The following is a 25,719-nucleotide window of genomic DNA, read 5'->3' as shown; positions in this document are numbered from 1 at the left end:
ACACACCTGAAGTTGTTCCTTTGTTAGTTTAAAGAAAAAAAAATTAGCATAAATTGTAAGAGTTCTTATGCATTTTAAAGTCATCTGACTATACAATAAAATGTTTTCATCACCTTTTCCACATCCTGGCTTTAGATAAGGCAGCGCCTTCACCGTTTAAATTTAATTGAAACCACATTGATTTATAGTTCAGTAGAAATGTCAAGGTTGTTTCAATACTATTGGTCTGTGGGCAGAATTTCAAGGTTTCAATATTTAAAAAAAATAAATTGACTTGATGTTGAATCAACAGATCTCAACATTGATTCAGTGACTTATAGTTGGGGGGGGAAAAAATTTGATTCAATAACTGCTTGTCTGGGATAGCTTTTGAATTGTTACTTAACCAGTTGAAGCAGACAGCTGCTCTGTGAGCCAGTGAAACTTTGGGTTCCATCAGTTAAGTTTGTAATGACCTTTACCCCATGTCAAGTGCTGATGGCATGTTCCAAGTACTACACAAAAACAAATACATTTCAGAGCATGCAAGCTGAAGAAAAGCTTGACCTCAAGTTTTGTTTTTTTTTAATAAATGAAAGCAATCTTAAACACAGCCAACTGCATCATGAACCAGGCCTAACTGAGATTAATGTTCAGCTCCAGTTCTTCTCACCAAGCCACTAATGAGACCTCCATAGACAAAATGGAACTTTTAAGTGCTTGAAGACTCCAGTTACATTTTGCAATGCTGCCTGTAGGAAACCTTCAATTGTCACATCTGTTGAGAATAAAGTCAAAACCGAGATAGAAGCTAGTTCTGAAATTTTTATTAAATCTTATCTTCTGCAATTAGAAGCAGCAGAACTACTGGAACATGGAGACCAGCAACACAGTCAGGTGGCAGCAGATCTTGAGCTCAGAGCCTCACCTCCAACACGTTCAGTAGGTTTTGACTGGAACTTGGTCACCCTTTGGAGGCAGGTAGTCATGTGGAGGCAGGTGGCCCGGGTAGCCATACACTGGCCTGTACAGAGAGTCCGTGGGGACGTAGCGGGTCTGAGAGAACAAGGCTCTTCCTCTCCTGTAGCGGGACCGAGAGTGGAAGTTGTAAACGGGATCCAAATCAGACACGTCAGTGAAGAAGGGCCCATCAGAGGTCTGGTCAGTGCTCTGATAGCTGTAGACACCTGGGTAGCCACCATAGACACCTGGATAGCCGCCATAGACGTATTTGACCTGCTGGCCGGGTGTGGTGGTTGTAGAGGGGACGGTCGGGTCAGGACTTGCTGGTCCGCTGACCCAAGGTCCTAGATAACCTCTGGGGTTTGGTTCTCCTGCTGCTCCAAAATCTGAAGAGAAACAGGTTAGTAGAGAGCTTCAGAGCTGCTCATTGAGCTTCATTAGTGTCCACTGACCTTGTACAGGCTGACAGGTGATGCTTCCAACCAGCAGACATGAAATCCACAACAGCCTGAGGACACACCAGAACATTCAGAGCAGCAAAGTTAGTTTAAAATCTGACAATATAGGTGCCAGATTTTAAGTGAAATACTGCAACATCCCAAACAGCAATAGTCCCCCTTGTACAATCGCTAGACAGATGTAGGTCTGGACATATGTCAACATGTAAATTATGCAGTTATACCAGTACTCTACACATTTAAATTAAATTTTAATTGTTCAGCCATTTTCCAGCAATAATTTTTAAAAGTTGTGGTAATTGAAATATAGTGAAGAGTTAAAACTACAGTGGAGAGTCAATAGACATTTACAATTCCAGCACATTTGTGTCTTGAAGTTAACTTATATTTGTCTACTCACCTGTAGTTAAACAAAAACTCTAAAAACAAGCTATTCAAAACTAAAACATTTGTGGAGCTACACAATGTTTCAATGTTTAGACTCCTCAGATTCTGATTTCAGCTGCTTCACCAACTCACCTCATTGTGATTTTGAGTAGATCTAAAGCCAACCCGTGACCTGCCTCCAACATGCTGCAGATGCACAAAAAAAAACACACACACAAAATAACTACACAGAACTCGCTAGAGACACAAAAAAAAAGGACAGTAAGCGCAGATCCACTTGTTACCTATTACAAACACTTCAGCTTTGTCCCAACAGGAACTGATCTGTGTAGCTTCAACCTGCAGCAGCTCCTTTATATGAAGCCCAGAGCAGAAGCAGCTGATTGATCGGAGACAGCAGCTGATCATCAATGAAGCTCAGCTGCAGATCATTGAAGCATAAAAATGTCAACAGTCCCTTCAGACTCTGATCTTTAACACTTGTGTCTCAGCAGATGAATGTTTTCAGACTCATTTCTTCATCAGTGTTGGACTGTAGGAGCATTTTCCAGTTAAGATCTTTGTTGTGTATCTTCCAGAAGGTGAGTTTCAGAGCTTCAACGATCTCCAGCTAAGTTTCATTGACGATCAGCTGCTGTCTCCGATCAATCAGCTGCTTCTGCTCTGGGCTTCATATAAAGGAGCTGCTGCAGGTTGAAGCTCCACAGATCAGCTCTTGTTGGGACGAAGCTGCAGCTTTGCTAGAAGGTAATGATTGGATCTGTGCTTGTTGTTGGTTTTTATAGTTGCAACTGAACTTTGTGTTTTTATGTGTGTCTACAGCGTGCTGGAGGCAGGTCACGGGTTGGCTTTAGATCTACTCACAATGAGGTGAGTCAGTGAAGGAAGCTGAACTCAGACAGAATCTGAAGAGTGTTACTATCTTATGCAGTACCACAAAATGACTTGGTTTAAACCATTGTTAAAAGTAACTACTAAAACCAGTTTACTGTTTCTAGAGCTTGCAGATAAGCTAGGAAAACTTAATTAACTGTAGATGTCCATCAAATTTTGTTTTTTAAATTTAATTTGTTCTACAGACTTTCAATCACCTTTACCTTTCCAGTAAACGCATGTATTTCATAAACTTTTTATTTTGCTCAATTGCAGATGAGAACTAGTACAATTACTTAATTTCTCCTGAAAAAAATGTAGCTAAACTGTAAATATCTATTAAATCTACATTACAATAAAAACTTTTACTATACTTCTATCACCAAAAAAAGTCTTAACTTTTTTCCTGGAAAATGGCTAAACCATTAAAAAAATTCAATTTATATGTGTAGATCACTGGTATAATTCATAATTTACATGTTGACCATATTTTGAAGAGTCAAAACTTTGGTTAATGTTTGTCTCAGCAATTGCCATTTTAATAGTCCATTTTCTGGCACCTTTATTGCCAGATTTTAAACCCTTTAAACTGCCTTTGCTGCTCTGAAATGTTCTGGTGTGTTCTCAGGCTGTTGTGGATTTCATGCCTGCTGGTTGGAAGCATCACCTGTCAGCCTGTACAAGGTCAGTGGACACTAATGAAGCTCAATGAGCAGCTCTGAAGCTCTCTACTAACCTGTTTCTCTTCAGATTTTGGAGCAGCAGGAGAACCAAACCCCAGAGGTTATTTAGGACCTTGGGTCAGCGGACCAGCAAGTCCTGACCCGACCGTCCCCTCTACAACCACCACACCCGGCCAGCAGGTCAAATACGTCTATGGCGGCTATCCAGGTGTCTATGGTGGCTACCCAGGTGTCTACAGCTATCAGAGCACTGACCAGACCTCTGATGGGCCCTTCTTCACTGACGTGTCTGATTTGGATCCCGTTTACAACTTCCACTCTCGGTCCCGCTACAGGAGAGGAAGAGCCTTGTTCTCTCAGACCCGCTACGTCCCCACAGACTCTCTGTACAGGCCAGTGTATGGCTACCCGGGCCACCTGCCTCCACATGGCTACCTGCCTCCAAAGGGTGACCAAGTTCCAGTCAAAACCTACTGAACGTGTTGGAGGTGAGGCTCTGAGCTCAAGATCTGCTGCCACCTGACTGTGTTGCTGGTCTCCATGTTCCAGTAGTTCTGCTGCTTCTAACTGTACAAGATTTAATAAATACATTTTCAGAACCAGTTTGTCTCTGTCTTCATCAATTTATCATGGAGCTATCAACAGCTTTGCTGAAGCTACTAGCTTTAGCCTTCAAAAATTTCAAGGTGACCTTAAGTTTCTAGTTTTCTGTAAGAAATTGTGATTAACTGTTTTTGTTTTGTTTGTTTTTTAACAGCGAAAACACTTTAAAACCCATTTGCCTAGCACAAACTTTCAACATTCTCTTATTGGACTCCATATGGGAAAACCTTCCAACTTGGAAATTCCTTCACTTGGGTTTTGGTTGGAGGGACCCAAGAAGAACTTTCCAGAACCAAACTCAGGGCAGCCATCTGGTTCGGGTGTGGCTACAACCTAATCCATAAACATTTTGGGCCTGTGACTGCAGATGTTACCCAGTTGGTCATGCTACCGTAAAATATAAAGGCTAAATGCATAATGGTAATTCATCTTGGATCACTAATGTCTGGTGGGCAGTGTTTAATCTGTTGGCTGTGCTTCACATTAAATTTCAGGTCTAATTTATAGCAAATTATGCCAGCTAGTGTGTTTACTAGTTTCAAACCTAATGAGCATCAATTGACAAGAATAAACTTAGCCCCTCATGTTGCTCTAGTGAAGTTATACTAAATTAGTGCTAAAGGTAGTTGTATAGTACTAGCTGTGAAATATGAAGTCATTGGCTGGCTGGTTTCAATCTCACTAACAGCTTAAACAGAGTGAAGGTATACCCCTCATCAATCTCTAATTATGTGCTTGCAAGTTAAAACCACGCTAAAGCTAATTTCTAACTTGTACAGTACTAGTCAAGAACTTCCTAGCTGGTTTCAATTTCATTAATAGCTTATTGGAGTGAATATAGCTCCTGCTTGTGTCCCTCATAGGTTTGGCTAGTAGCTAGCAAATGAGGCCTAGCTATTAGTGCCACTTAGCAAAGTGAGCTCGTGAGCTTAACTTTCAAACTTTGGTAGCAGTTTACGAACAGTGGATAGTAAGCTCAATACTTTCTACAAGGTGATAGCACATGTCTGCACTTGTAGGCTAGTTAGTACTAAACTAGCTCTTGTTAGCTTATTTCTAACCAATTAGCTAACTGGCTGAAAAGTGCTAACATGATTGAGACTGCTAAGAGAACCTAGAATCATGTAACAGATATTTCTCACAGCAGGAGAACCTGTTAAACTCCTTTCATTCAGGACTCAACTGCAGTATTTCTGTTCTGCTTCTGGAAACTCGGAACCACAAGTAAACCTGCAGTCTGAGAGCAAATGGTTCTGTTCGGATGATGGTACAGTGAAGTTTTTAGATTAAATGGAATTTGGTCATTAAGAAATGTATCTGGGAGACACAGGATTTTGAACTCTATCCTGGATTTCACAGGAAGCCAATGAAGAGAAGATAACACAGGCAGAAAATGAATGAAATATATTATGCAGGTGAAAGACCCACAGACTTGTATTATGTGTGAGACCTTCTTTGATTAGTTTGAATGTCAAAGTATTTCTGTTTTTGGTCATTTTGGTTCTCTGTAGTTGCCGTGTGTTTCCATGGTCATTTTGCATCTCTTTGGGGTTGTTTTGTATGTGTAATTGTGGTCATTTTGTGTGTATTTCTGGTTATTTAGTGACTCTTTATAGTCATTTTTAGTCTTTTTGTAATCAGTTTGTATCTCTTTCTAACCTTTTAATGAACTTTCCAACAAGAAATGTTCATGATCACTTATAAGGGGATCTAATATATTGAGCAGAAACAGCCTTACCAATAAAAAAGCGCATAAAACATTAAATAACAGAGGAGGAAGGAGAACACAACACTACACTGTGTGACTGTCAATTACAATAACTTTGTTTTAGCTGAACTCACAACAGGAACACAAATACAGCATAAAAGATAAAATGAAGTAAAATCAGTAAAGCTCTCTTTTTAATCATTTCATATTTTTGTGTTTTTTTATTGTTTTTTGTGTTTGTTTTGTTTCTTTTTGTGATAATTTTGTGTCATTTTGTTGTTGCTTTGCATCTATTTGTGGTCATTTTATGACTTTTTTTTGCCAGTTTATTTTTTTGGTTGTTTTGTCTCTACTCTGGTTTTGTGTGTCTTTGCGGTTGTAATGTGTCTCTTTGTGGTCATTTTGTGTGGTTGTTTTGTATCCTTAATAGCTGTTTTGTGTGTCTTTGTATTTTTTTTTATTTCTTTGTGTTCATTTTGTGTCTATTTGTTGTTTTGCATTTCTTTGTGGTTGTTTTGTGTCTTAATGTGATAATTTTGTGTCTCATTGTAGTCTGTCTTTGTGGTCATTTTGTTACTTTTTGACCATTTTATGTCTCTTTGTGTCTCTTATTTTCACTAACATTATATCTTGTCTCTTTGTAGCGACTTTACATGTGTTTCAGTAAGTTTCTTCTTTTGCATGCATACTTTTTGTGGTCATTTTGTGTTCTTGTGTTGTGATCCTGCAGGTCTTTGTAAAATTTTCTTGCATCCTTTGTAGTTTTGTGTCTTTTTGTCATCCTTTCAGTAAATCTCCATAACATGAAAATGTCAACAGTCCCTTCAGACTCTGATCTTTAACATTTGTGTCTCAGCAGATGAATGTTTTCAGACTCATTTCTTCATCTTTGTTGTTTATCTTCCAGAAGGTGAGTCTAACGCTGTGTCCAAAATCGCATGCTAACGTACTACATACTACATTCTCAATGAGTATATACTGTATACTACGTACTATAAGTATGATTAGAATGCCAATCATTCACACTGTAGTACACTACTACATTTCCCATAATGCATGTCAAAACTCCGACGACAAAAACTGGAAGTACGGCTATCAAATATCTCGGCTGAATGCCGGCTTCAGGTCGATTTTACGCTAACAAACAGTCGCATAATTAATGTGGCAATTTCAAGCCGGCACTCCTCATGCAGTTATTAGCCAGATTATGCGAATCGTTTCAATTGTAGCTGCAGGCTACTGGAGGGAGCTGCTACTTGTTCTGTATGCAAAGCGAGCTGCTGCAACTAGCTGCTAGCATTCAGTAGCACGTTGTGAGGTGTCTGACAAATTTAAAACGCTGGTCAGAAAACGCCTATTTCTCAAATCTGTGGGGTGATTAGGATGACTACTTAACCACATAAAATAAAATAAAAATCGCCCTGGTCCGGCCACAGATCCCACGGAGGCTTGCATTTCGGTGGATAGCTCGCAAAGCATTATGGGGCGGTTGAGTATGACTAGTGTGGTCACCACGCATACTTAAAAATTTTCCGGATATAGTATACATCCGGGTATTTCTTGCGTACTCAGTCTTTTCATACTATCTAATGTGAACGCACTACATACTTATTTTGACGTCACACTTAGTATGAGTAGTACTTTAGTATGCCATTTCAGACACAGCCTAAGAGCTTCAACGACCTCCAGCTGCGCTTCATTGACGATCAGCTGCTGTCTCCGATCAATCAGCTCCAATCAGCTGCTTCTGCTCTGGGCTTCATATAAAGAAGCTGCTGCAGGTTGAAGCTACACAGTTCAGCTGCTGTTGGGACGAGGAGGCAGGTCAAGGGTTGGCTTTAGATTTATGTATCACAATGAGGTGAGTGCACATTTAAACAACATGAAGCTACAGGACACTTCATTATTTTACAGATTTTTTTCTCTTTAAATTGAATTGCTGAAATGTTCTGTTGTGTTTTCAGGCTGTTGTGGGTTTTGTGTCTGCTGGTTGGAAGCATCACCTGTCAGCCTGTACAAGGTCAGTGGACACTAATGAAGCTCAATGAGCAGCTCTGAAGCTCTTGGCTGTCTCCTAACTTGTTTCTCCTCAGATTCTGGAGCAGCAGGAGAAGAACCAAACCCCAGGGGTTTTTATACAGGACCTTGGGTCAGAGGACCAGCAAGTCCTGACCCGACCGTCCCCTCTACAACCACCACACCCGGCCAGCAGGTCAAATATGTTTACGGCAGCTATCCAAATGTCTATGGTGGCTACTCGGGCGTCTACAGCTACCAGACCCCTGATGGGCACTTCTTCACTGACGTGTCGTATCTGGATCCCGTCTACAACTTCCACTCTCGGTCCCGCTACAGGAGAGGAAGAGCCTTGTTCTCTCAGTCCCGCTATGTCCCCACAGACTCCCTGTACGGGCCAGTGTATGGCTACCCGGGCCACCTGCCTCCACATGGCCACCTGCCTCCACATGGCCACCTGCCTCCAAAGGGTGACCAAGTTCCAGTCCCAGCCTACTGAACATGTTGGAGATGAGACTCTGTACTCTCGGGATCTGCTGCCACTTAACTGTTTTTGTTCTGGAAGTTCTGCTTTTTGTAACTGTACAAGATTTAATAAATAACTTTCAGAACCAGTTTCTCTGTCTGTCTTATCCTGAGAATGTCCAATAGCTGTGATAAATGGCTTCCTGCAGGCAGGGATGCTAAAACAATTAGCTTTAGCCTTCAAGCATTTAAGGTGACCTCTTGTTTCTGAAGGTTCCAGTTTGCTCTAAAAACCTGGTGTAATGCCAAACCTGAGTCCCAAGTTTTTACAGATCAAACATTTTAAAGCCTATTTGACTGCATAACACGTTTTTCAGCTGTCCTGCAGGACTTCATACAGTAAAGTGAATGCTTTACAAAAATAAGAAGCATACTTCATATTTAAGCAACCATTAAGTGATGGGAAGGACTGACTTCACAGAACCAGGTTTAGGGAGGCCAGCCATCTGCCTTGATGAGGTAGGGTTAGACTAAGGAATGCAAACCATAAACATTATGGAGCCTGATGCCAGTGACCGATTTTTCTTTTTTGTGTGTGAGTGGGGCAAGACTGGACTATCAAAACTCATCTTGTACCCAACAGCTAGCAAGTGAGAACTTGATCCTATGGGCTGTGCATAACTTAAGGTTCAATGGATATCTTCATGGTTGTGGAAGATCTAAATCAACCAGCTAGCTGCTAGCCATGTTACAGATGTAAAGATTAGTTGCAGAGCAGTGTTTGAGGTGCAAAAGTTTTCTTGTCAGCCGGTGCCTAAAGACTAGCAAGTCATGCTAGATAGTGAGTTGGCTAGTTTCAAAACAATCTTTGACTAAAGTGAACCCCCAGTTATGCACTTGTAAGTCAAATTAAGTTAGTGCTTAAGCTAGTTTCTAATGTACTCGCTTTCAAATAAGAACTGAGTGTTTTAGCTGGTTTCAGTCTTACTAACAGCTGATAAAATCAGCTTAGCTGCATTTCTGCTTTTCATGTAGCTGTAGGGGGCTGCACAGTGGTATAGTGGTTAGCACTTTTGCCTTGCAGCAGGAAGATCCCCGGTTCAAATCCTGGTCTGGGATCTTTCTGCATGGAGTTTGCATGTTCTCCCTGTGCATGTGTGGGTTTTCTCCGGGCACTCTGGCTTCCTCCCACAGTCCAAAAATATGCTGAGGTTAATTGATTACTCTAAATTGCCCGTAGGTGTGAATGTGTGTGTGATTGTTTGTCTGTATATGTAGCCCTGTGACAGACTGGCGACCTGTCCAGGGTGTCCTCTGCCTTCGCCCGAGTCAGCTGGGATAGACTCCAGCACCCCGCGACCCTAGTGAGGATAAAGCAGTGTATAGGGAATGGATGGATGTAGCTCTGGCTAGTCTTAAATAAGGCCTACATAGCTAACTATCTTGAAAGCTAATAGCTACTGAGCTTAACTTTCAAACTTTAGTAGCAGCTTATGAACAGTATGCTCAGTTAGTACTTACTACTAGATGATATGTCTGCATATGTAAGCTGGTTCTGTTAGGATGATGTGGCACTAAATGTCATTTATAATGACATATCTCATCACTTTATAACTTTGTATGTCTTTGCTGTGGTTTCTTATTTGCATCACTGTGAAATGCCTCTTTTTGTGGTCATTTTGTCTTTCTGTGTTGTGATGCTGCAGGTCTTTGTAACATTTTCCTTCATCTCTTGAAACTTTTGTGCCTTTTTGTCATCCTTTTATTAAATTTCTATGATATTAATATGTCTCTTTGTGGTTGTTTTGAGGCTGCTTGTGGTCATTTTGTGTCTCTGTGATTGTTCTTCACTTCATTACAGTGGATTTGAGTTGTTTTGTGTAAATTTGTTGTTGTTTTGCATATTTGTGGAGCTGCCGTGTTTCTTCATGGTCATTTTGTGTCTCTCAGTGTTCATTTTGTGTCTGTTTATGGTTGTTTTCTGTCTCTGTGGTTGATTTTCATCTCAGTACGGTTGCGTTGACTTATTTTGTGTACCTTTGTTGTTGTTTTGTATCTTTGTCTGGTTGCTGTGTATAACTTTATTGTGGTTTTGTGTGTGTTTGTGGAAATTTATTGTCTCCTTCTAAGATTTCAACTTAAAGTTATTGTGAACAAACCAATTTTATCTTTAATCTGAATGTTTATGTGGCATAAAGAGACATAAAACAACCAAAAAAATACAAAATAACTACAGACACAAAACCAGAATAATGAGACAACGCACAATCACAAAGACACAAAAATCCATACACAAAATAACCGGAAAGAAAAACAAAACTAGAAAACAGAGACACAAGAGACATTCAACCAATAAGGAAATCTACAAAATTACCCTAAAGAGACGTACATGTTTGAGTGTTTTTGTTGCTTTCTGTCTCTTTTGAATCATTTTCAGGTTTTTGCCTTCTTTTCAATCGCTATGTGTTCGTTTTGTGTCTTTTTGTCGTCCTTTCAGTAAATCTCCATAACATTAAAACGTCAACAGTCCCTTCAGACTCTGATCTTTAACACTTGTGTCTCAGCAGATGAATGTTTTCAGACTCATTTCTTCATCAGTGTTGAACTGTAGGAGCATTTTCCAGTTGAGATCTTCGTTGTGTATCTTCCAGAAGGTGAGTCTCAGAGCTTCAACGATCTCCAGCTGCGCTTCATTGACGATCAGCTGCTGTCTCCGATCAATCAGCTCCAATCAGCTGCTTCTGCTCTGGGCTTCATATAAAGGAGCTGCTGCAGGTTGAAGCTACACAGTTCAGCTGCTGTTGGGAAGAGGAGGCAGGTCAAGGGTTGGCTTTAGATTTACTTATCATAATGAGGTGAGTGCACATTTAAACAACATAAAGCTACAGGATACTTCATTATTTTGTAGACTTTAATCTCTTTAAATTGAATTGTTGAAATGTTCTGTTGTGTTTTCAGGCTGTTGTGGATTTCATGTCTGCTGGTTGGAAGCATCACCTGTCAGCCTGTACAAGGTCAGTTGACACTAATGAAGCTCAATGAGCAGCTCTGAAGCTCTTGGCTGTCTCCTAACTTGTTTCTCCTCAGATTCTGGAGCAGCAGGAGAAGAACCAAACCCCAGGGGTTATTATACAGGATCTTGGGTCAGAGGACCAGCAAGTCCTGACCCGACCGTCCCATCTATAACCACCACACCCGGCCAGCAGGTCAAATATGTTTACGGCGGCTATCCAAATGTCTATGGTGGCTACCCAGCTGTCTACAGCTACCAGAGTACTGAACAGACCTCTGACCAGACCCCTGATGGGCACTTCTTTACTGACGTGTCTGATCTGGATCCCGTCTACAACTTCCACTCTCGGTCCCGCTACAGGAGAGGAAGAGCCTTGTTCTCTCAAACCCGTTATGTCCCCACAGACTCCCTGTACGGGCCAGTGTATGGCTACCCAGGCCACCTGCCTCCACATGGCCACCTGCCTCCAAAGGGTGACCAAGTTCCAGTCCAAGCCTACTGAACATGTTGGAGATGAGACTCTGTACTCTCGGGATCTGCTGCCACTTGACTGTTTGTTTCAGGTCTTTGTTCCTGAAGTTCTGCTTTTTGTAACTGTACAAGATTTAATAAATAACTTTCAGAACCAGTTTCTCTCTGTCTTATCCTGAGAATGTCCAATAGCTGTGATAAATGGCTTCCTGCAGGCAGGGATGCTAAAACAATTAGCTTTAGCCTTCAAGCATTTAAGGTGACCTCTTGTTTCTGAAGGTTCCAGTTTGCTCTAAAAACCTGGTGTAATGCCAAACCTGAGTCCCAAGTTTTTACAGATCAAACATTTTAAAACCTATTTGACAGCATAACATGTTTTTCAGCTGTCTTGCAGGACTTCATACAGTAAAGTGAATGCTTTACAAAAATAAGAAGCATACTTCATATTTAAGCAACCATTAAGTGATGGGAAGGACTGACTTCACAGAACCAGGTTTAGGGAGGCCAGCCATCTGCCTTGATGAGGTAGGGTTAGACTAAGGAATGCAAACCATAAACATTATGGAGCCTGATGCCAGTGACTGAACATGTCAACCTTTTTTTTGTGTGTGAGTGATGCGAGATTAAAATATCAAAACTGAACTTGGACCCAACAGCTAGCAAGTGAGAACTTGATCCTATGGGCTGTGCATAACTTAAGGTTCAATGGACATCTTCATGGTTGTGGAAGATCTAAATCAACCAGCTAGCTGCTAGCCATGTTACAGATGTAAAGATTAGTTGCAGAGCAGTGTTTGAGGTGCAAAAGTTTTGTCAGCCGGTGCCTAAAGACTAGCAAGTCATGCTAGATAGTGAGTTGGCTAGTTTCAAAGCAATCAAGCAATGTATGACTAAAGTGAACCCCGAGCTACGCACTTCTAAGTTTAAGTTAGTGCTTAAGCTAGTTTCTAATGTTTAGCTTTCAAATAACTGATGAGTGTTTTAGCTGGTTTCAGTCTTACTAACAGCTGATAAAATGAGCTTAGCTACATTTGTGCTTTTCATGTAGCTCTGGCTCGTATTCTTCCATAATATTTTTATTGAAATTTTAACATTAACAAACATTCAAACAATGTAGTGTAATGGACAGACGGGTAAACTAAATACATTTCAGAAATAATAATGATAACTAACTAAATTTTTAAAATGTTATATATATATATATATATATATACATATGAAAGAAATCAAATAGAATAAAGATAAATAACATATGTTCACGTTTAACATATTCCAACAGCTGTTTCCATATATTTTCAAATTCCTCTGCTCTACCTCTGATCATGTAAGTGAGTTTCTCTAATACAATACAGTGTGCCATCTCCTTCACCCATACATTTATTGGAGGTATGTCCATTTTCATCCAAGATAGAGCTATTGTTCTTCTGGCCTGCAGGAGTCCGAAATCAATTAAAGTCGATTGTTTGGAGATATATACCTAAAATACACAGTTTGGCTTGGAGAGGCACTTTCAATTTAATAATTTGTGAAATAGTTTGGACAATTGTTTCCCAAAAGCTTTGTATTTTTGGACATTCCCAAACACAGTGGATTACAGTTCCTTTTCCTTCGAAGCACTTAATACAAGTATCTGGAATGTCAGGGGACCAACGGTTCAATTTCACTGGCGTGATGTAGGATCTCATTAACCACTTATGTTGTAATAATTTCATTCTGGTATTAACAGTTTGTGTCTGGGCTCTTATACATGCTGCCTCCCATTCATTAATATATTTTCTTGTATATCTGATTGCCATGCTTCCATCCTATAAGTGGCAGACTCTTTATCATGACACTTCAAGGCCTCATAAAACAAAGACACCTGCTTCTGTCCTTTTAAATTTGATATAATGATATTTTCAATATGTGACCGTGGTGGTTCAGTCATTACATTTTTGTGTTTTGATTATATAAAATGTTTCAGCTGTGAATATTTGAAGAAATGTTTTTTTTTAGGAATATCGTACACCTGGCATAATTGTTCAAATGTAAGGAGGCTGCCCTGAATATAAAGATCTTCTATTTTCCGCACACCTTTATTTGTTCACATTTTAAAGCCACCATCTGCTCTTCCTGCACTGAATTGCATATTACCCCATATCGGGGCAAAGCGGGAAATGGACGGAGTGTCTCCAATATGCTTGTGTACTTTATACCAAATATCAATGTAGTTTTTCAGGAAAGGATTCTTTGTCATTCTTTTCAGGTTCTTTGGATCGGCCGAGTATAAATACATCTTTAATGGGAGGCTTAAAGTAGAATATTGGTCTATATCTACCCACGGTGGGGGGTTTTCTATAGAGAAGTAGAACATTATTGCACACATTTGAGCTGCCCAGTAATACTATACCAAATTTGGAAGCTGTAGCCCTCCCCTCTCATATGGTCAGGTAAAGTAGTCTCAGTCTCAATCGAGGTTTTTTATTGTTCCATATAAATTTACTTAGAATACTGTTGAGTTTATCAAAAAATGTTTGTGGTAGAGGGAGAGGTAGGGATTGAAAGAGATGCAAGAATTTTGGTAGTATGTTCATTTTGATTATGTTTATACGGCCAATCATTGAAACAGGCATGGTCATCCATTTGCTTAAGCTATTCTTGACCTCTTACACAAGTGGGTCATAATTTAAGGGTATAATCTTACTTATCTTGGGAGTGATTTTGACACAGAGGTAGGTAAATCCATCAGTTGCATTAACAACTTTATAGCAGGTTTGGTTCTTTCCTTTTCATTCATAAAGAGCATTGAAGATTTTGAAAAATTAATAGTATATCCAGAGAATCCACCAAAGAGACTGATCTGCTGCATTAAATTTGGGATACTAACCGCCAGATTTCAGATTCAGATTCAGATTCAGATTCAGATAAACTTTATTTATCCCCGAGGGGCAATTCAGATTTGTTAGGAAAAGGATAATGTCGTCAGCATACAAAGCTATTTTATGTTCCTGTTCTCCGATTTGGATATCAGATATGTTTGTCTGTGCCCTAATTGTCATAGCTAGGGGTTCTAAAGCCAATATAAATAACATCGGGGATAGAGGACAACCCTGGCGCGTACATCTTTCCAGTATAAACAGTTTGGAGATTATATTATTTGTTAGAACACTTGCAATTGGGTATGTGTATAGTATTTGGATCCATTTTAGAAAATGATTTCCAAAACCAAATTTAGGTAGTACGTTAAATAGATATGGCCACTCTATTCTATCGAAAGCTTGACGGGCGTCTAGTGATCATACTGCAGTGTCCTTGGCATTGCATTTTTCGTGAATTATATTGAGCACTCTCCTGATGTTGTGGAACCCTTGTCGTTTTTGCACAAAGCCATTCTGATCACTATGAATTAGATTTGGAATGTATGTATCTAGTCTTTTTGCAAGAGCTTTACAGAGTATTTTAGTGTCCGAATTAAGCAGACTTATTGGTCCATACGAAGCACACTCTGTATCAGGCTTACCTGGTTTTAAAATCAAAGTTATGACTGCTGATCTCAGTGATTGGGGAAGGATGCCATTCTCATAAGATTCATTATACATTTTTAATAGCAGGATGAGTAACTTCATTTTAAATGTTTTATAAAATTCAACTGGTAGGCCATCAGGTCCAGGTGTTTTACCACTATTAATATTTTGGATGGACTGTGACAATTCTTCAGCTGTTAAGGTATTATCTAGCTCTTCTTTTGATTTATCTGTGATTTGGGGAAATTGAAGCTGGTTAAGAAAGGCATTCCTTTCCTCTATGTTTTCAGGACATTCTGATTTGTAAAGGTGTTGATAATATTCTCTAAAACTATCATTAATTTCCATGGGGTCCACTGTCACTCTTTGGGAAGACATCTGTTTCCTGTTAATGGCCCTGTCAGATTGCATCTTTTTTATTCTCCAAGCTAAAAGTTTCCCAGCCTTCTCTTCTTGATCGTAGTAAGACTGTTTGAGCCACAATAAGCTCCTTGCGGCCTTATCAGCAGATAGTTTGTTATATTTGGTTCTTAAAAGCAGGAGTTCTCTTTGCTTCACCGGGTCATCTCCTTAGTTTAGTTCTGTTTCCAAAGTTTTGATTTGTTTTTCTAAGGTTTCCATCTCTACTTTTTGTTGTTTGGTTTTAGAGCTTGTGAAACTAATTATTTCTCCTCTGATATAGACCTTGCATGCCTCCCATCTTATACAGGCGTTAGCTTGGTCTGTGTTTAACTCAAAGTAGTTATCTATTTTTTCTTCAAAAAATTTTAGGAATTCTGAATTGTGCAGCCATCTTACTTGAAATCGCTAATTAGGTGGGCTATTAATACATTTGTTTACAATGATGTTTAAGGATATGGCGGCATGGTCACTTATTAAAATGCTAGTGCATTGGCAGTCTCTAACCTTTGATACAATTTCTCTTGAAATAAGAAAATAATCAGTGTGTGAATGGGACCTGCATATACCTAAGCTACATGAATATTCAATTTTATTTGGGTTTTGATCCCTCCATACTTCAACCAGATTCAAATCTGCCATATATTGTTTTGACACTTTCCTAGTTTGTATCTTATAGGTGTCAGAACATGTTGAACGATCTAATGATGGGTCCAATGTACATTTGAAGTCCCCGCCAATAATAAAAGGGCCTCGTAGAGTGGATAGGGTGAGGAAAAGATCCTCAAAGAATTTGGGCTTGTCCTCATTTGGGCCATAAACACAGACTAAGTTTACAGTAAGTGAGAGGATGTTGCCTTCAACAATAATATATCTTCCTGCTGAATGGTGGATAGTTTGAAATTTTTGGAATGGTATGGTTATATGAATGAGGATAAGTACTCCTCTCGCATAGTTGTTATATGCTGCCTGTATAACTCTACCAGCCCATCTATTCTGTATACGTTTTACATCCGGGGTTGTCAGGTGGGTTTCTTGAAGGAAAATTATCTTGGACTTAAGTTCTTTAATTCTAGTCATGACCTGTTTTAGTTTAGTAACATTTCTTAGTCCCCTAACATTCCAGCTCGTGATTTTAAAGTCATAGCTTCTTTGTGCGCCTGACTGCTCCATATTTCTTAAAGGTAACATAGACAGGATAAATAGAAAACACCGCTGTCGTGCCGAGCGTACGAAACATAAATAGAAAAGAAACAAATAAAACATAAATAATAATACACATATTGAACTATAAGTTCCCCTAGCTCCCTTACTCAGTAAAAACGACTGAGGGGCTTGTGCTGATCCACTCTTCTGGGGAGCAGCTAAACTATGGAAATCTGACTAACAAACTAACTCAAAAACAATCGCTGGCAGTGTCCGCCAGCCTGCACCATTAAACATGTCACGTAATAAATGCTTAACTCTATTACTTCAACTCAAAAAAAGCCAACTATTATCCGTCGTTATAAGTACCCATTCTTGCATATGCACTGCTCAAAAAAATTAAAGGAAAACTTTTTAATCTAAGTATTGCATCAAATCAGTGAAACATGTGGGATACTGATCTGGTCAAGTAAGTAACTGAGGAGCTTTTTAGTCAGTTTCAGCTGCTTTGGTGTTCATAAAATTAACAACAGATTCACTAGAGGGGTAACAGTGAGACAACCCCCAAAACAGGAATGAGTTTACAGGTGAAGGCTGCTGGCATTTTTTCCTTCCTGATGTTTTCTGACTGTTTTTCACTAGTTTTGCATTTGGCTAGGGTAAGTGTCACTTCTGGTAGCATGAGGCGATCCCTGGACCCTACAGAGGTTCCACAGACAGTCCAACTCCTCCAGGATGAAACATCAATGCGTGCCATTGCCAGAAGGTTTGCTGTGTCTCCCAGCACATTCTCAGCAGCATGGAGGAGATTCCAGGAGACATGCAGTTAGTCTGGGAGAGCTGGACAGGGCTGTTGAAGGTCCTCAACCGATCAGCAGGACAGGTATCTGCTCCTTTGTGCAAGGAAGAACAGGATGAGCACTGCAATAGCTCTACAAAATGACCTCCAGCAGACCACTGGTGTGAATGTCTCTGATCAAACAATCAGAAAGAGATGTAATGAGATGGTCTGAGGGCCCAGCGTCCTCTAGTGCCCGCTGTGCTCGCTGACCGGCACCGTGGAGCTCGGCTGGCTTTTGCCATAGAACACAGGAATTTGCAGGTCTGCCACTGGTGCCCTGTGCTTTTCACAGATGAGAGCAGGTTCACCCTGAGCACATGTGACAGACATGACAGGGTCTGGAGAACGTTATGCAGCCTGTAACATTGTTCAGCATGACTGGTTTGGTGGTGGGTCAGTGATGGTGTGGGGAGGCATATCCATGGAGGGACACACAGACCTCTACAGGCTGGACAATGGTATTCTGACTGCCATTCGGTATCAGGATGAAATCCTTTGACCCATTGTCAGACCCAACATTGGTGCAGTGGTCCTGGATTCCTTCTGGTGCACGACAATGTCCAGTCTTATGTGGTAAGAGAACTCATGCAGTTCCTGGAGGATGAAGAACTGATACCATTAGCTGGCCCCCATGCTCACCTGACCTGAATCCAATAGAACACCTTTGGAACATTATGTTTTGTTCCATCCGACACCATCAGGTTGCTCCTCAGACTGTCCAGGAGCTCAGCGATGCCCTGGTCCAGTTCTGGGAGGAGATACCCCAGGACACCATCTGTCGTCTCATTCAGAGCTTGTCCCGGCATCGTCAGTCATGCATACAAGCACATGGAGGCCATACAAACTACTGAATACCATTTTGAGTTGCTGCCAAGTAATTTCAGCAAGCTGGACTAGCCTGCCACATCAGTTTTTCACTTTGATTTTTGGGATGTCTTGAATTTAGCCCTCCTGGGGAGTTGATAATTTTCATTCCCATCAAACAATGTGGCACTTTTCATTCCTAACACATTATCCAGTCCATATCAATGCTAAGATCCAGTTTGTTTTTTCCCCGAATTTAAATATGATTTATTTTCAAAGTGTTCCTTTAATTTTTTTGAGCAGTGTAGTAACCTCCTCATAGAACTACTTAACAAAGTGAGGTGAACACATTTACAGTATTTGAAGCTACCAAGATGTATAAAGCAGAGATGAGAGGTAGACAGAGCAACAGGTGATCACCTCTAACAAGTACTTACATATATTAACTTATCCATCAGTCTGTCAACGTCCATTAATCATCCTAAATGTAAAGGTGAACCATTCTTACCACTGCTTTTGTTAGGATCTCTATCAGGTCCTCGATAAAAGTCCTCTGCTTCTTTAGGTGTTGAAAAGAGACGTACTGTCCTGTTGTGAAGGACCCTCATTCGGCATGGGTTGAACTGAAAACCACGGAACATTCTTTTATCCGTGAATTTCTTCCTGACGGCGCTGAAGGCGCTGCGCTGTCTCACTGTTTCAGCTGAGAGATCCTGGGAGAAGAAAAGTTTGCTTCCTTCATGCATGATATCACGCTGCTTAGCGGAGCGGAAAATGAACTCCCGGTCTTGAAGCTGTGAGAATCGGATCAGGACCGCTCTGCCCTGGTCTGGTTTCGGCGGAGCGAGGGTGCGATGAGCTCTCTCTAGTACGAAGGATCTCCTGGTGTCCAGCTCCAGCCATTTCGGTAGCATGGATTGTATGAACTCCGTCAGCGGCTGGCCTCCCTCTGCCCCCTCACGGAGACCAAACAGTGGCAGGCTCTTCCGTCGGCCGTGGTTCTCCAGGTCCAAAGTTATTGTGAACAAACCAATTTTATCTTTAATCTGAATGTTTATGTGGCATAAAGAGACATAAAACAACCAAAAAAATACAAAATAACTACAGACACAAAACCAGAATAATGAGACAACGCACAACCACAAAGACACAAAAATCCATACACAAAATAACCGGAAAGAAAAATAAAACTAGAAAACAGAGACACAAGAGACATTCAACCAATAAGGAAATCTACAAAATTACCCCAAAGAGACGTACATGTTTGAGTGTTTTTGTTGCTTTCTGTGTCTTTTGAATCATCTTCAGGTTTTTGCCTTCTTTTCAATCGCTCTGTTTGTTTTGTGTCTTTTTGTCGTCCTTTCAGTAAATCTCCATAACATTAAAACGTCAACAGTCCCTTCAGACTCTGATCTTTAACATTTGTGTCTCAGCAGATGAATGTTTTCAGACTCATTTCTTCATCAGTGTTGAACTGTAGGAGCATTTTCCAGTTGAGATCTTTGTTGTGTATCTTCCAGAAGGTGAGTCTCAGAGCTTCAACGATCTGCAGCTGCGCTTCATTGATGATCAGCTGCTGTCTCTGATCAATCAGCTCCAATCAGCTGCTTCTGCTCTGGGCTTCATATAAAGGAGCTGCTGCAGGTTGAAGCTCCACAGTTCAGCTCCTGTTGGGACGAGGAGGCAGGTCACGGGTTGGCTTTAGATTTACTTATCACAATGAGGTGAGTGAACATTTAAACAACATGAAGCTACAAGACACTTCATTATTTTGTAGACTTTAATCTCTTTAAATTGAATTGCTGAAATGTTCTGTTGTGTTTTCAGGCTGTTGTGGATTTCATGTCTGCTGGTTGGAAGCATCACCTGTCAGCCTGTACAAGGTCAGTGGACACTAATGAAGCTCAATGAGCAGCTCTGAAGCTCTTGGCTGTCTCCTAACTTGTTTCTCCTCAGATTCTGGAGCAGCAGGAGAAGAACCAAACCCCAGGGGTTATTATACAGGACCTTGGGTCAGAGGACCAGCAAGTCCTGACCCGACCGTCCCATCTGTAACCACCACACCCGGCCAGCAGGTCAAATACGTCTACGGCGGCTATCCAAATGTCTATGGTGGCTACCCGGGTGTCTACAGCTACCAGAGTACTGAACAGACCTCTGACCAGACCCCTGATGGGCACTTCTTTACTGACGTGTCTGATCTGGATCCCGTCTACAACTTCCACTCTCGGTCCCGCTACAGGAGAGGAAGAGCCTTGTTCTCTCAGACCCGCTACGTCCCCACAGACTCTCTGTACAGGCCAGTGTATGGCTACCCGGGCTACCTGCCTCCACATGGCTACCTGCCTCCACATGGCTACCTGCCTCCACATGGCTACCTGCCTCCACATGGCTACCTGCCTCCACATGGCCACCTGCCTCCAAAGGGTGACCAAGTTCCAGTCAAAACCTACTGAGCATGTTGGAGGTGAGGCTCTGAGCTCTCAAGATCTGCTCTGTGGTTGTGCTGTGACCTGATGACTGTTTGTATTGCAGGTCTCCATGTTCCAGTAGTTCTGCTGCTGCTTCGAACTGCACAAGATTAAGACCTATACAAGATTTAATAAATGAATTTTCAGAACCAGTTTGTCCGTCTTCATCACTTTATCCTGGAGCTATCCAACAGCTTTAAAGGTTTCCAGCAGGCAGCTTTGCTGAAACTACTAACTTTAGCCTTAAAGTATTTCAAGATGACCTTAAGGTTCTAATTTTCTGTAAGAAATTGTGATGAACTGAAGTCTGATGTTTAAACAGCTAAAACACTTTTTAAAATGAATTTGCCTAGCACAAATTCTCAATCTTATTTGACTCATAAGGGAAGACCTTCCAACTCGGAAATTGCTTCTGAACAAGCACTTGGTTTTGGTTGGAGGGGCCCAAGAAGAACATGACAGAACCAGGCTGAAGGAGGGCAGCCAGCTGGTTAGGGTGTGGCTAAAACCTAATCCATAAACACTTTGGGCCTGTGACTGCAGATGTTACCCAGTTGGTCATGCTACTGTAAAATATAAAAGCTAAATGCATAATGGTAATTCATCTTGGATCACTAATGTCTGGTGGGCAGTGTTTAATCTGTTGGCTGTGCTTCATATTCAATTTCAGGTCTAATTTATAGCAAATTATGCCAGCTAGTGAGTTTACTAGTTTCAAACCTAATGAGCATCAATTGACAAGAATAAACTTAGCCCCTCATGTTGCTCTAGTGAAGTTATACTAAATTAGTGCTAAAGGTAGTTGTATAGTACTAGCTGTGAAATATGAACTTATTGGCTGGCTGGTTTCAATCTAACAGCTTAAACAGAGTGAAGGTAACCCCTCATCTAGCTCTAAGTACGTGCTTGTAAGTTAAAACCACATTAATGCTAAAGCTAATTTCTAACTTGTGTACAGTACTAGTCAGGAACTTCCTAGCTGGTTTCAATTTCATTAGTAGCTTATTGGAGTGAATATAGCTCCTGCTTGTGTCCCTCATAGGTTTGGCTAGTAGCTAGCAAATAAGGCCTGTAGCTAATTATCGTAGCCCTATATACTGCAGTCAATTCCGCCTGAAATTTCTACTGAAGTTCGCTAATATCCATCAATTCACTATTCACCGCTTTATCCTCACTAGGGTTGCAGGGGGTGCTGTAGCCTATCCCAAATATGGGACGCACAGTGCGAGGTGCATGTTCACAAAAACTAGCTATTTGTGGATTGTTTACTGATTTCAAGACATGTTTTGGACAAAATATTTTACTGGCTTGTTTTGTCTGGATGTCCACGGTTGGATTATGACCATTTTTTGTGGAATATTTTCATCTGTGACTAGTTATGAGCCTTTAAAGGTGAGTTGTGCTGTTTACGTTATTTGCTGTTTGTTGGACAAATGTGTTTATATTACCCGCTGTGGTAATCACTTCTGAAAGTGGTTTATACCGGCAGATTCATGAGAATCTAAGCTTTTCATGGGTGTATAATGTTTCTGTCATCGAGTTTGCAGCTTCGCTCAATTTAACAAAATACGTTTGCACATCTCAAGATGGCCCGAATACAGGTCGCTGAAGTTTAACAGGCTTAGTGCTACTTAGTAAAGTGAGCTAGTGAGCTTAGCTTTCAAACTTTGGTAGCAGTTTATGAACAGTGGATAGTAAGCTCAGTACTTACTACAAGGTGATAGCACATGTCTGCACTTGTAGGCTAGTTAGTACTAAACTAGCTCTTGTTAGCTTATTTCTAACCGATTAGCTAACTGGCTGAAGAGTGCTAACATGATTGAGACTGCTAAGAGAACCTAGAATCACGTAACAGATGTTTCTCACAGCAGGAGAACCTGTTAAACCCCTTTCATTAAGGACTCACTTGCAGTATTTCTGTTCTGCTTCTGGAAACTCGGAACCACAAGTAAACCTGCAGTCTGAGAGCAAATGGTTCTGTTCGGATGATGGTACAGTGAAGTTTTTAGATTAAATGGAATTTAGTCCTTAAGAAATGTATCTGGGAGACACAGGATTTTAAACTCTATCCTGGATTTCACAGGAAGCCAATGAAGAGAAGGTAACTCATGCAGAAAATGATTGAAATATATTATGCAGGTGAAAGACCCACAGACTTGTATTATGTGTGAGACCTTCTTCGATTAGTTTGAATGTCAATAAAGTATTTCTGTTTTTGGTCATTTTGGTTCTCTGTAGTTGCCGTGTGTTTCCATGGTCATTTTGCATCTCTTTGGGGTTGTTTTGTATGTGTAATTGTGGTCATTTTGTGTGTATTTCTGGTTATTTAGTGACTCTTTATAGTCATTTTTAGTCTTTTTGTAATCAGTTTGTATCTCTTTCTAACCTTTTAATGAACTTTCTAGCAAGAAATGTTCATGATCACTTATAAGGGGATCTAATATATTGAGCAGAAACAGCCTTACCAATAAAAAAGCACATAAAACATTTAATAACAGAGGAGGAAGGAGAACACAACACTACACTGTGTGACTGTCAATTACAATAACTTTGTTTTAGCTGAACTCACAACAGGAACACAAATACAGCATAAAAGATAAAATGAAGTAAAATCAGTAAAACTCTCTTTTTAATCATTTCATATTTTTTGTGTTATTTTTTTATTGTCTTTTTGTGTTTGTTTTGCTTCTTTTTGTGATAATTTTGTGTCATTTTGTTGTTGCTTTGCATCTATTTGTGGTCATTTTATGACTTTTTTTTGCCAGTTTGTCTTTTTTTGGTTGTTTTGTCTCTATTCTGGTTTTGTGTGTCTTTGCGGTTGGAATGTGTCTCTTTGTGGTCATTTTGTGTGATTGTTTTGTGTCCTTTATAGTTGTTTTGTGTGTCTTTTGTAGGAATTTTCCAAAGGCCTAGGATCAAATCTCAGATAAGCACTCTCCCTCCAATGCTGAACTCCCTTCCCCCATTCCTGGAGGAAAGCCGGGGACAGTGTATTTCTATGTGTCTTCATTCACAGGAGAAAGGACATTTAGACCTTCACAGAGGGATGGAGATCCATACACCTGGAAGAAGCTTTTTGAAAGACAATGACTTTCACTTTTATGCTCTGGATGTTTTGTTCATGAACTTTCATGCTAAAATCCCTTTTCAGCTTTAGGGGACTCTCAGCCGGAGACATCTCCACATTCCACCAGATCAGATAACAAGACATCAAAACGTTTACGACTTGAAGGAGCACATGGGAGACTGGTACAGAGAGAGACACTTTCTGAACTGAAACATAAGAACACTTGCCAAATTAATATTTCTGATATGTATTTTGTTCTTTCAGGTTTACCAAAGTTACTGGAAATCATCCACCTATAACATATCCGGAAATGACCATTCTATGGCGTATAGAAGTGGATTTATTAATTTGTGATGTTTAATCTAATTTCTTCTTTATTCCTACTATTTAGGTTGAAAGGATGAATTCTTGTGTTTATTCTCTACCAAATGTATGACATGTTATCATATCTTCACTGTGACATATATATCATGGTAGAGACTGCGATTTGGTAGAGTTGGAGTTTCTACCAGTAGAGATTACGATCGCAATCTCTACCAGTAGAAACTCCAATCCTACCAGTAGAGATTTGTCAGGGCTAAGGTTAGACTTTTAAGGTTAGGGTCAGGGGTCAGGGCAGGGGTCAGATTTAAAGTTCCATCTCTACTGGTAGAGATTACAATCGCAAACTCTACTGGTAGAAACTCCAATTCTACCAAATCGCAGTCTCTACCCTGACATATATATGTCTAGTATTTAGAACACAGTAATACATATTTCTTTATTAGATCAAATAATTCAGCCTACTTGTTAATCTGCATAACCTGACATGTGTTTCACATTCACACAACTGAATTATGGTGGAGGAATAGACAGATCACGTTTTAATCGTTTAATATCACAATGTTTCAATTCATTCTGGATTAGTTTTTCCATCTCTCTCTGTCTCTTCTGTGAGAACAAAGAAGGGGTCATGTTACTAGCCAGAGGTTCGCGCCGAAAGGTTCCTTTCTCCGCCCTCAGGGGTTTCTGACCCTTAAATTCAGCTTCTGCCCCCACCTCGCTCTCTTCTCTTCTCCCTCTGTCTCCCTCAGGGAATGCTTAAGGCCAAAGCATCTCCCTATTCTTATCTAAAGACGCGTTTTTTTTCTATCTTCTGAAGTTTCTCGCTTAAAAGTTTAACTATTTTATCCTTTTTACTTTTTGTAACTTAAAGCTAGACATTAAGCTCATTTTTAAGCCGAATTTTACTCGTTTTACTCCGAAGAACTGATTAAGAACCAGCCTTTTTTAAATCAAGTGACTCTCGATCAACCGACTCCATTCAGCTGTGACCACCAGAGACCTGCTGGACCAGGTCCATTTGTACGGAACCGATCAACCTACAGCAGGACAGCGAAACGGTGACATGAGACTATACTACACTCGGGAACCAACAAAGTCCAGAGGCGTGGTAAAGTGTCACTGGCCCGCATAGTCCCAGCCCAAGACGGTTCACTTCAGTAAAACCAGCTGAGTTTGCTCTGATTCTGATTTTTGGATTGATACTACTAATCACTTGATTAATTAATTCATTTAATCCGTTTATTCCTTTACAAATCATTGGTTTTAATCCAAATTACCGTTTACCTCATCGGGTTAGTTATCTGGCTCTTCTCTCACCATATCTACAGTCTCTCATACACACACACGCACAAATGGGATTCCACTGTGTTATCCCATAGAATAGTCAATAAATAAATAAATCAATAAATAAAAACCAAATTACAGTTTTGAGTGTTTCTTTGTGCAAGAATGTGGGTCCCTTTAACGAGAATTCTCGCCATTATGATGTAAGACTGATCAAAATTTAAATTAATAATTGTTTTATTAATGTCAATTAATTAATTC

This window comes from Acanthochromis polyacanthus, chromosome 8, assembly GCF_021347895.1.
Source record: "Acanthochromis polyacanthus isolate Apoly-LR-REF ecotype Palm Island chromosome 8, KAUST_Apoly_ChrSc, whole genome shotgun sequence".
In the NCBI taxonomy this organism is placed as follows: Eukaryota; Metazoa; Chordata; class Actinopteri; family Pomacentridae; genus Acanthochromis; species Acanthochromis polyacanthus.
Note: the sequence above shows the minus strand (reverse complement) of the source record.